Consider the following 11,190-nt stretch of genomic DNA (forward strand, 5'->3'; position numbering starts at 1 on the left):
TGTCAAGGCTCCTATTTGTCTATTTTCCTCATTTGGTGATTTAGAAGGTTATCCAAAGTAATGTATAGTGAGGAACTTGGCCTAGTTATGCTGTTGCCTAACCTCAATAAGCCAATGTTGGTACAATTCAACTGGTACAATTCAACAACAATTCAAATAATCTCTATAATTATATACTTCATTCAGAATGAATAACCACTGGATCAACCAACATTCTGTGGAAAGCATTGACTGACATGCCTAAGTAATGTAATATCAAAGTACCTTTATAACATTGGGTTCATTACAATGTTCATTGGATATGCACTCTCAGCCATGAAGCCATGCATTTAGTGGTCTTTCATTGCTGATGGAAACTTTGTGAAACTGGTTCTTGTCTCCCACACCATAGTTCTGTGTGAGTTTATATTGCTTGTCTCTTAGAGGGGACACTCCCTCCCCAAACCATTTCTCTCAACACACCTCATTTTCAGAATATCCTCATTCTATCCCCCCCAGTAAGAGCCCTTGGGCCACATCTGAAACCTATGGTGGTATAGAGAAATGACTTCCTCCATGACAGATAGTCATAATAGCCATGAAACCTAGCGGTCAAACAGGGAAATGGTCTCAATTATTTTTCCAACATTCATTTTTCCATAGGGGACTTAGAATTACTTAATTGAAGGTATGTGATTTGTGTAAGCTTACCCTGGCTTGATAACCATGTTTGTCGGACAAGGTAACTTTTATAAATACATTTGCCTGTAATCCCCCCCAAACCTCCACATTTCTCTACGCAAACTCTTGGCAACAAGTAGCATGGATATTAGCAAGTAAAGGCAAATAGAATAACTAGTAAAAATTCTAGCCTTTGTAGTGTTTTGTTTAAATAATTGATTTTGAGTGTTTGTTGTGTGTATTGTTGTTTAGCATCTTTCAAATGACCTACTTTTATAACTAACTAGCTAACCTTAGGTGTCTCCATTGATCAGAAGCAAGAATGGTTCTGTGCTACGTACCGGAGTGTAATAACTACTCCGATTAACCTCATATGCATTTCATGGTTTTCTGACCTCTGTAAGGCATCGCTGGAACCGAGTGATAAGGTAAGCCCTGTTTGATAGCTGCAAACAAGTTATTTTGATTAGGTCAAAGATGTGGTTAGCTAGGTGCTTATACAAATTTGCTAGATAACCACTGACTGTAGTTACCTTCCTTTCAAGTAAAAAGAAAACCAACATAGGCTAGCATAGTGAGCTAGTCTTTAGTGAGCTAGCCAGCTAGTTAACATTAGCTCACAGTTTGTGTAGTCATACCTTTTCACATGGTGTTATGCTATCCCACCAGGGAAGGGATATTTATCTAGCTAGTTAATGTTAACTCACCGTTCATGTAGTCATACCTTTTCACATGGTGTTATGCTATCCCACCAGGGAAGGGATATTTATCTAGCTAGTTAATGTTAACTCACCGTTCATGTAGTCATACCTTTTCACATGGTGTTATGCTATCCCACCAGGGAAGGGATATTTATCTAGCTAGTTAATGTTAACTCACCGTTCATGTAGTCATACCTTTTCACATGGTGTTATGCTATCCCACCAGGGAAGGGATATTTATCTAGCTAGTTAATGTTAACTCACCGTTCATGTAGTCATACCTTTTCACATGGTGTTATGCTATCCCACCAGGGAAGGGATATTTATCTAGCTAGTTAATGTTAACTCACCGTTCATGTAGTCATACCTTTTCACATGGTGTTATGCTATCCCACCAGGGAAGGGATATTTATCTAGCTAGTTAATGTTAACTCACCGTTCATGTAGTCAGACTTGCTAGCTAACGTTAGGCAGGCACCATGAAAAGGATAGTTGGTAAGTTATCATGTCTGACTACATCAACGGTGAGCTAATGTTAACTAGCTAGCTAGGTAAATATCACTAGTTAGGCACCTTGGTTGGCTAGGTAGCTACGTTAGTTAGTTCACAAAGGATTTGTGGGCTCAGTGTTTTCCTCATATAAAACACAGAAGTGGTTTTGTTCCATGAGTGCATCTGTTGTACATGGCTAATTAAATAACCAGTAGTCAGTTATACATGTCAGCAGGGGTGGAAATGAAGCTAGCCTGAGTCTAGTACTTTTCAGACTGAGCTAGTCGACAATGTGCCAAATTAGCCTGAGACAGCAATGCAATGGCTAGTAGAAAATGTGCCAAACTAGCCGGACACAGCAGTAAAATTTGGCCTTTATGTCCCCTTTTCTCCTTGTTTTAGACATGAGGCTCACCCCACGAAAAGCAGTGCATGATCAACGCCACCCCCAGCCAGGAGATCTGCTGGTAGTGATGGCTCTCCCATTCTTAGATGTACTCTCTATCTCTCTAGTTAACCTTTGTGTTATGTTCATGTTTTTGTTATTCACCCAATGTTCTGATGGACCCACAACATTATTGGGCTTTTAAAACGATACAGCCATAACAATTTACATAAAAATACTTAATACTTACATGTTGACTTATATCAATTACAAGCAATATAGACAACAACAAAAAAGATTGTTAATATTTGCCATTTACCTCTGCTAGATCACATTTATCAATAAAAGCGCTATTTGTTTTTTTTTTAAATAAAATGGGATTTAATTATTTAAAAAAAATATATATTATAATCAAGACATGGGTGGAGTAAATCATGTTTATCTTCAATATATATAATTTAAACAAGGTTTTCAACACTATGTTGTTTATTGCTTTGAACTGAACAAATTGGAAGGTCAAATTTTACATACAGTATTTTATGGAAATGATAAATGAGCCCCATTGAACACAAATTAAAGCTGGTCTACACACCACATGAGGGACAGAGTTTTACTGTGTGTGTGTTGCAAATGTATTTCTTGCACTTGATGCATGCATACTGTCGTTCTGTCTTTCTTGGGTCCACACACATTCCAGCGCTTCTTCTTGTTGCTAATGGCTGCATTCTAGAATGATGAAATCACTTAATTCAGGAATTTTACTAACATCTCACTCATTCACATATATAGTTACAGCAGGCCAAGGTAGGAGAGTCACACACACATGCAACAACATAACTCACATTTCCAGTATTGGAGTTCTGTGGGTCAGATGGATGGTGCCCCAGCAATCTCCTCCTGAATCCTCCTCACGATGGCTGCAGAAGCTGGGTTCCTTGGAGATGTTGCCTCCTCTGGATTTGAGGTCTTACCAATGCCTTGCCTAGCTTCTCGAGAAAGAGCCGTATCCTCTGGTGCTTCCCTCTGTTCCAATCTGAGTTCAACGCCATCCAGATACAAAGACAACCCGCATCCCTTGGTTATTCTCAGGGGCTCCACCATCTGCCTTCCCCGTATATACTTGCAAGTTCCACGCATATGATGAAGCAGCATCACAGGGAGCCCAGATCTTGATTCCATATGTTGCGGGTTTAGACGGTATGTACTGCCTGAAAAGGCAGCGGCCCCTAAATGGCATAAGCTGCTCAACAACAGTAACATTGGGCCCAGGGTTGTAAAAAGGGGAAGGCAGACCACCCACTTCTCCCACACTGACCTCATTGCAGCTAGCTTGTCTCTGCCGCCAAGCTGGTCTGGTGTCTCGGTTAACGAACCGGAGAATCCTGGAAATAGACATTGTTGCATGGAAAAGTTCTCTGCCAGTTTCTGCATCCCACAGGGATTCTGTGGAGTCCCCATTGGATCTGAAAACACCAGCAAGAATAAGAGCCCCAAAGTATACATGTAAATGAGGTCCATCTCTCCAAAAACACTCCTTCCCTCCAAATGAATGCAGTCCAGAATGATTTTCTGAATGGTGTCTGGGATGAACAGTTCAATAGAAGACTATGTCCTGCACATGAGTAACCGCCATCTGCGTCGGCCCTGTTTGCATCCTCATCACATTGGCAGCCATTCTGGGTCAAGAAGACCATTCAATTTCACCATTTTTTTTACATTCATATTTCTCCTCGTGCAGGCTGCTGACGGGCTGGTTCTGGGGCTGGCTGCTGATGGGCCATCCCAGGGCTGGCTGAGGGTCAATCTCATCCTCTTCTTCCAACTCACTGTCAGACTCCGAATTGACAGAGACATGATCCTCATATTTGGAAAATGCTTAACCTTCCAAAGTAACATTGTGCAGGTTCCCGCAACACATTGCGTAGTTTCACACACTACAAAGGGTAACGAGTGTGATAAAAGCGGGTTGACAAACTATGGTGCTATGTTGAAACGGCAGGATCAGGGAGGAGGAAAACAAAGTGAAGGCAAACAGCAAACCTTTTTTGTTTCATTTTTACTTGTTTTCACCTACACACACACTTTTCCACAATTTTATTACCCTTGGGTCCAGTGAACCCGAACACCACATATGTAATAAAAATGTATAGGGGGGTGCACAGTGTGCACTAAATTATTATTTTTTTTATTTTTTTTACATGTTCTTCACAAAAAATGAGTCTCAAGTTGAAACAAATATTTAATTCAATCATTTTTATTTGAGTAAACATTGAAAATGTGTCCCACAGACCCGAAAAACCACACAAGGGTTAAGCATTCCAGATGATTTTCAAAGGCTGTGTCCTAACCAACTCTACTTACTTATTTGGAGTTCAATGGAAACATTGAAGTTCCAGGCACGTGGGATGATGCCAGATGCTGGAATAGCAGGTAGCCTTTTGCTTTTATGTTGCTTGCTTTGATGTTGGCACTTAATATTAAATATTGTCAGTAAAATGTAAATATTGTCAGTTAATAATTCCAGTTAAACTGGCTGGCTCGTTAGCTGACAAACTAACACACTGTGCAGAGATGAACTACAGTGGCCGCTTTGAGCAAAACTTGAATGTAATATAATATATTCTAGGAGGTTATTATTTCTGTATGATCTTTATTCATTGTTCACTTGTTTTTCAGCAATGCCACGTACAGGCAGGGATGACTGGGGCCTTCAGCGGGTAAGATGTGGGGTAAGAAATTATTTGAACGTCACAGATATAAATTCCCACTGTGCCCATGATAAAGTTAACTACATTACTTTAGTTGGCTGCTTTGAGCATAAATTGTATGTAATATAACCTATTCTGAGAGCATAGTGTGTGTGTGAATTAACTATGTACAATATTTTGGGACCGTTGGTACTGACAGGAGGCGTGACGAGAAAGCTGATCCAGTGCCCCCCAAAAAACTGATTGGAATAAAACTGATAACTGATTTATGTGCATAAACTATAGGATATTTACAAATGTTCACTGTTGCAGTGCCAACTTTGGGAACATGTGGTCCTTGAAAAACGCCTCAACTCCAGCAATATGAGGCTGCCAGAGGTTATCACGCTGGATGGTGATGGAGGCTTTGGTGGTCCACAAAATGAAGAAGCATCAATGAAATGTCTGTAACTCAGTAAAATCTTTGAAACTGTTGCATATACATTTTTGCCCAGTATATCTTTACAATAAAAAAATAAGGTGACCACCGAAAGCCAGATGGAGACATGTTAATTAGAAGCGCACTCGGCCCTTATATTACCATAGCATAGGCCATGCTGGAGCAAATGTCGGCCTACCTGTCACAAGAAAAAAAAGTTACCATTACGAGATGATAGGTCTGCATTGTGAACTGCGCTCCATACTGAGATGGGCTGTATGTACACACCCTGAGTATTGATGATTGGTCAGGCAGAGAGAATGCCATAGACAAGCCAGATTTAGACATTGCATATAATTTTACAGTTCCATTTCACTTCATGCACTTCCTATAAATAATTTATTATAATTTACCGGTTTCTTGCTGTTATTTTTCACGGAAAAAGGGAGGGCCTTTAACAGATGGTGCCAACAGACATGGCAGCTCTACTTTAGCTCCTAAGAAACTTTGCAGTATTTTTGTTTTTCAGTGTATTATTTCTTACATTATGAGCCCCAAAAGTTTTTTGTGTTATTCCATACAACAGGAAATAACTTTTGGATATTAGAGCAGCGGTAACTCACCAGCATTATGACCAGGAATACGACTTTCCCGAATTATATCCTTTGTTCGTACCCCCCAGGGCAAGTGAACTTACGCCAGAGATGCCGGCGGAGAAGAGGTATTTGGAGTGGACTTCTAGTCCGACTCAGGAGGCGTGCACACCATCCACCACTTCAGAGTATATTACTCGCTAATGTTCAGTCTCTGGACAATAAAGTAGACAAGCTCAGGGAGAGGATGTCCTTCCAGAGAAACATCAGAGACTAACATTCTCTGTTTTACGGAATCATTAATCTCTCCGGATATACTGTCTCCGTCTATACAGCCAGCTGGGTTGTCAGTACAGACAGGAATAAAGAACTCACCGGGAAGAAGAAAGGCGGTGGTGTATGTTTCATGATTAACCACTGATAGTGTGATTGTGATAACATACAGAAACGCAAGTCCTTTTGTTCACCTGACCTAGAATACCTCACAATCAAATGCAGACTGTATTACCTCCCAAAATAATTATCTTTGGTTATAGTCACAGTCGTGTATATTCCCCCTCAAGCCAAACCACGACAGCCCTCAAGCAACTACGCTGGACTTTGTACAAACTGGAAACCACATATCCTGAGGCCGCATTTATTGTAGCTGGGGATTTTAAAACTTCTTAGGGCTGAGATCCCGCGAACGGGATCGGTATGACAACAGCCAGTGAAAGTGCAGGGTGCCAAATTCAAAACAACAGAAATCCCATAATTAACATTCCTAAAACATAGACGTATTTCACACCATTGTAAAGATACACTTCTTGTTAATCCCACCACAGTGACCGATTTCAAATAGGCTTTATGGCGAAAGCACCACAAACGATTATGTTCGGTCAGAGCCAAGTCACAGAAAAACACCCATTTTTCCAGTCACAAAAATCAGAAATAGAGATCATCAGAATGTACTCCCAGGAATCCCAGTTCCACAATAAATGTTTGTTTTGTTCGACAATGTCCATCATTTATGACAAATAGCTACTTTTGTTAGCGCGTTTTGTAAACAAATCCAAACTCACAAAACGCGTTTACTACGAGCAGACGAAATGTCAAAATGTTCCGTTACAGTCCGTAGAAACATGTCAAACGATGTATAGAATCAATCTTTAGGATGTTTTTAACATAAATCTTCAATAGTGTCCACCCGGAGAATTCCTTTGTCTGTAGAAAAGCAATGGACCTCACGTGAACGAGCGTCACGAGCTTGTGGCACTCTGCCAGACCACTGACTTCAAGAGCCCTTATGAGCCCCTCCTTTACAGCAGAAGCCTCAAACAGGTTTCTATAGACTGTTGACATCTTGTGGAAGCCTTAGGAAGTGCAACATGACCAATATCCAATATGAGTTCTGTTATACTCACAGACATCATTCAAACAGTTTTAGAAACTTCAGAGTGTTTTCTATCCAAATATACTAATAATATGCATATATTCGCAACTGGGACTGAGTAGCAGGCAATTTACTCTGGGCACCTTATTCATCCAAGCTACTCAATACTGCCCCCAGGCATAAGAAGTTATTAATTAACAAAGCAAATTTGAGGAAAACAGTACCGAAGTCAATAAATCATATTTATTTATAAAGCCCTTCTTACATCAGCTGATGTCACAAAGTGCTGTTCAGAAACCCAGTCTAAAACCCCAAACAGCAAGCAATGCAGGTGTAGAAGCACGGTAGCTAGGACAAACTCCCTAGAAAGGCCGGAACCTAGGAAGAAACCTAGAGAGGAACAAGGCTATGAGGGGTGACCAGTCCTCTTCTGGCTGTGCCGGGTGGAGTTCTATCAACACATTGACTGTAGTACTCACGCTGCAAAAACACTTGACCACTGTTACTTGCCCTTCCCCGCCCTCCCTTTGGCAAATCAGATCACAACTCCCTTTTTCTCCTCCCTTCCCATAGGCAGCGCTGGTCTGACCTATCGGAAACCACGCTTCAAGATTGTTTTGATCACGCAGACTGGGATGTGTTCCAGGTAGCCTCTGAGAATAATATTGATGTGTACACAGACACAGTGACTGAGTTCATCAGGAAGTGTTTAGGGGATGTTGTTCCCACTGTGCCTATTAAAACCTACCCAAACCACAAACCGTGGATTGATGGCAGCTTTCGAACAAAACTGAAAGCGTGAACAACCTCATTTCACCATGGCAAGGTGACATGGAATATGGTTGAATACATATTGAATACATGTTGTAACGGATTTCTTTGGGTGAAGTAGAGTCGGACTAAAATGCAGCGTGGCTATTGCGATCCATGATTATTTAATAATGATGAAACACGAACTGTACAAAAACAATAAACGTAATATGAAAACCGAAACAGCCTAAACTGGTGCAAACTAACACAGCCAGGAACAAGGACACTAAGGACAATCACCCACAAAACACTCAAAGAATATGGCTGCCTAAATATGGTTCCCAATCAGAGACAACGATAAACACCTGCCTCTGATTGAGAACCACTTCAGACAGCCATAGACTTAACTAGAACACCCCACTAAGCTACAATCCCAATACCAACACACCACATACAAAAACCCATGCCACACCCTGGCCTGACCAAATAAATGAAGATAAACACAAAATACTTCGACCAGGGCGTGACAACAGTGTAGTTATTCCCTCTGTAAGGCAATCAAACAGGCATGGCAAGGTGACTGGGAATATGGTTGAATACAAACAGTGTAGTTATTCCCTCTGTAAGGCAATCAAACAGGCATGGCAAGGTGACTGGGAATATGGTTGAATACAAACAGTGTAGTTATTCCCTCTGTAAGGCAATCAAACAGGCAAAACGTCAGAACAGAGACAGAGTGGAGTCGCAATTCAATGGCTCAGACACGAGACGTATGTGGCAAGGAAGGTCTACAGACAATCACAGATTACAAAGGGAAACCAGCCACGTCGCGGACACCGAAGTCTTGCTTCTGGACAAGATAAACACTTTCTTCACCCACTTCGCCTGCATCAAACCTGGAACAGAGAGATTGAAAAGCAGCTTCTATCTCAAGGCCATCAGACTGTTAAATAGCCATCACTAGCCGGCTACCACCGGGTTACTCAACCCTGCACCTTAGAGGCTGCTGCTCTATATACATAGACATGGAATCCCTGGTCACAATAATAATGTTTACATACTGCTTTACTCATCTCATATGTACAGTATATTCTGTTTTCTACTCTACTGTATTTTACTCAATGCCACTCTGACATTGCTCGTCCTAATATTTATATATTTCTTAATTCCATTCTTTACTTTTAGATTTGTGCATATTGTTGTGAATTGTTAGATACTACTGCACTGTTGGAGATAGGAACACCAGCATTTCAAAACACCCGCAATAACATCTGCTATATATGTGTATGTGACCAATAAAATCTGATTTCATTTGGTTTTTGGCAGTAAATCTTGGCAAATCCCGGTAATCAAGTGTGCCTCCATTCAACCCAAGACTGGATGTCTGAACAAAGTCAATAATTCTGAATGTCAATAGATTTAAAAAAAAAATCATTATCATCAATGACAACAGTCACTCATTTAAGTCTGGTATCTGGGGTAATCTGGTTAATTATTATCATTATTATTATTATTATCTGGTTAATTAATTTTATAAGTGTCTCTTTCCTTGTAGAATGTTGACAGCTGTATAGAAAACATTGTATTGCTATGATGCTCAAACTTAACTTAATAGCTACACTCACCGACACAGGAGAAACTTTACCTGGCATGCTGGCCCTGACCAAACCGGTAGGTTTCCCCTCACTATAGCTGTGGAGTGCTGCAAAGATGGTTGTTCTTCTGGAAGGTTCCACCATCTTACAGAGGAACTCTGGAGCTCTGTCAGAGTGACCATTGGGTTCTTGGTCACCTCCCTGACCAAGGCCCTTCTCCCCCAAATGCTCAGTTTGGCTGGGTGGCCAGCTCTAGGACGAGTCTTGGTGTTTCCAAACTTCTTCTATTTAAGAATGATGGAGGCCAATATATTATTAGCAACCATCAATGCTGCCGAAATGTTTTGGTACCCCTTCCTCAGATCTGTGCCTCGACAGAATCCTGTCTCTGAGCTCTACGGACAGTTCCTTTGACCTCATGGCTTGGTTTTTGCTCATACATACACTGTCAACTGTGGGACCTTATATAGACAGGTGTGTGCCGTTCCAAATCATGTCCAATCAATTGAATTTTACCACAGGTGTACTCCAATCAAGTTGTAAAAACATTTCAAGGATGGTCAATGGAAACAGGATGCACCTGAGCTCAATTTCGGGTCTCATAGCAAAGGGTGAATATTTATGTAAATAAGGTATTGTAACGGTTTTCTTTATGAGAAGGAGAGTCGGACCAAAATGCGGCGTGTAGATTACGATCCATGTTTATTGTGACTATAGCAACACGAATCTAAATACAAACAGTGCAAAATAATAAACGTAATGAAAACCGAAACAGCCTAAACTGGTGCAAACTAACACTAAGGACACAAAGGACAATCACCCACGACAAACTCAAAGAATATGGCTGCCTAAATATGGTTCCCAATCAGAGACAACGATAAACACCTGCCTCTGATTGAGAACCACTTCAGACAGCCATAGACTTAGCTAGAACACCCCACTAGCTACAATCCCCATAAATACACACCACATACAAAAACCCATGCCACACCCTGGCCTGACCAAATAAATAAAGATAAACACAAAATACTTTGACCAGGGTGTGACAGAACCCCCCCCCTAAGGTGCGGACTCCCGAACGCACCTCAAAACAATAGGGAGGGTCCGGGTGGGCGTCTGTCCATGGTGGCGGCTCCGGCGCGGGACGTGGACCCCACTCAATCAATGTCTTAGTCCCTTCTCGCGTCCCTGGATAGTCCACCCTCTCCGCCGACCATGGCCTAGTAGTCCTCACCCAGAACCCCACTGGACTGAGGAGCAGATCGGGACTGAGGGGCAGCTCGGGACTGAGGCAGCTCGGGACTGAGGGGAAGCTCAGGAGTGAGAGGAAGCTCAGGAGTGAGAGGAAGCTCAGGAGTGAGAGGAAGCTCAGGCAGGTTGATGAATCTACCTGGCTGGCTGGCGGTTTCGGCAGATCCTGGTCGACTGGCAGATCTGGAAGAGTCTGGTCGACTGGCAGATCTGGAAGAGTCTGGTCGACTGGCAGATCTGGAAGAGTCTGGTCGACTGGCAGATC

The 11,190-nt window shown here is 41.7% G+C and overlaps 1 long non-coding RNA gene across 1 annotated transcript; it reads left to right on the forward strand.

Annotated features, from left to right (window-relative positions):
* Nucleotides 1-918: 918 nt before the first annotated feature.
* On the forward strand, nt 919-4,967 carry LOC149982670 (uncharacterized). The gene is made up of 4 exons (XR_016497489.1): nt 919-1,088; nt 2,256-2,320; nt 4,527-4,668; nt 4,915-4,967. It is a non-coding gene; the product is annotated as an uncharacterized LOC149982670 (long non-coding RNA).
* The last annotated feature ends 6,223 nt before the right edge of the window (nt 4,968-11,190 follow it).

This window comes from Oncorhynchus mykiss, chromosome 7 (assembly GCF_057628025.1).
Source record: "Oncorhynchus mykiss isolate SJ-2025 chromosome 7, ASM5762802v1, whole genome shotgun sequence".
Lineage (NCBI taxonomy): Eukaryota > Metazoa > Chordata > Actinopteri > Salmoniformes > Salmonidae > Oncorhynchus > Oncorhynchus mykiss.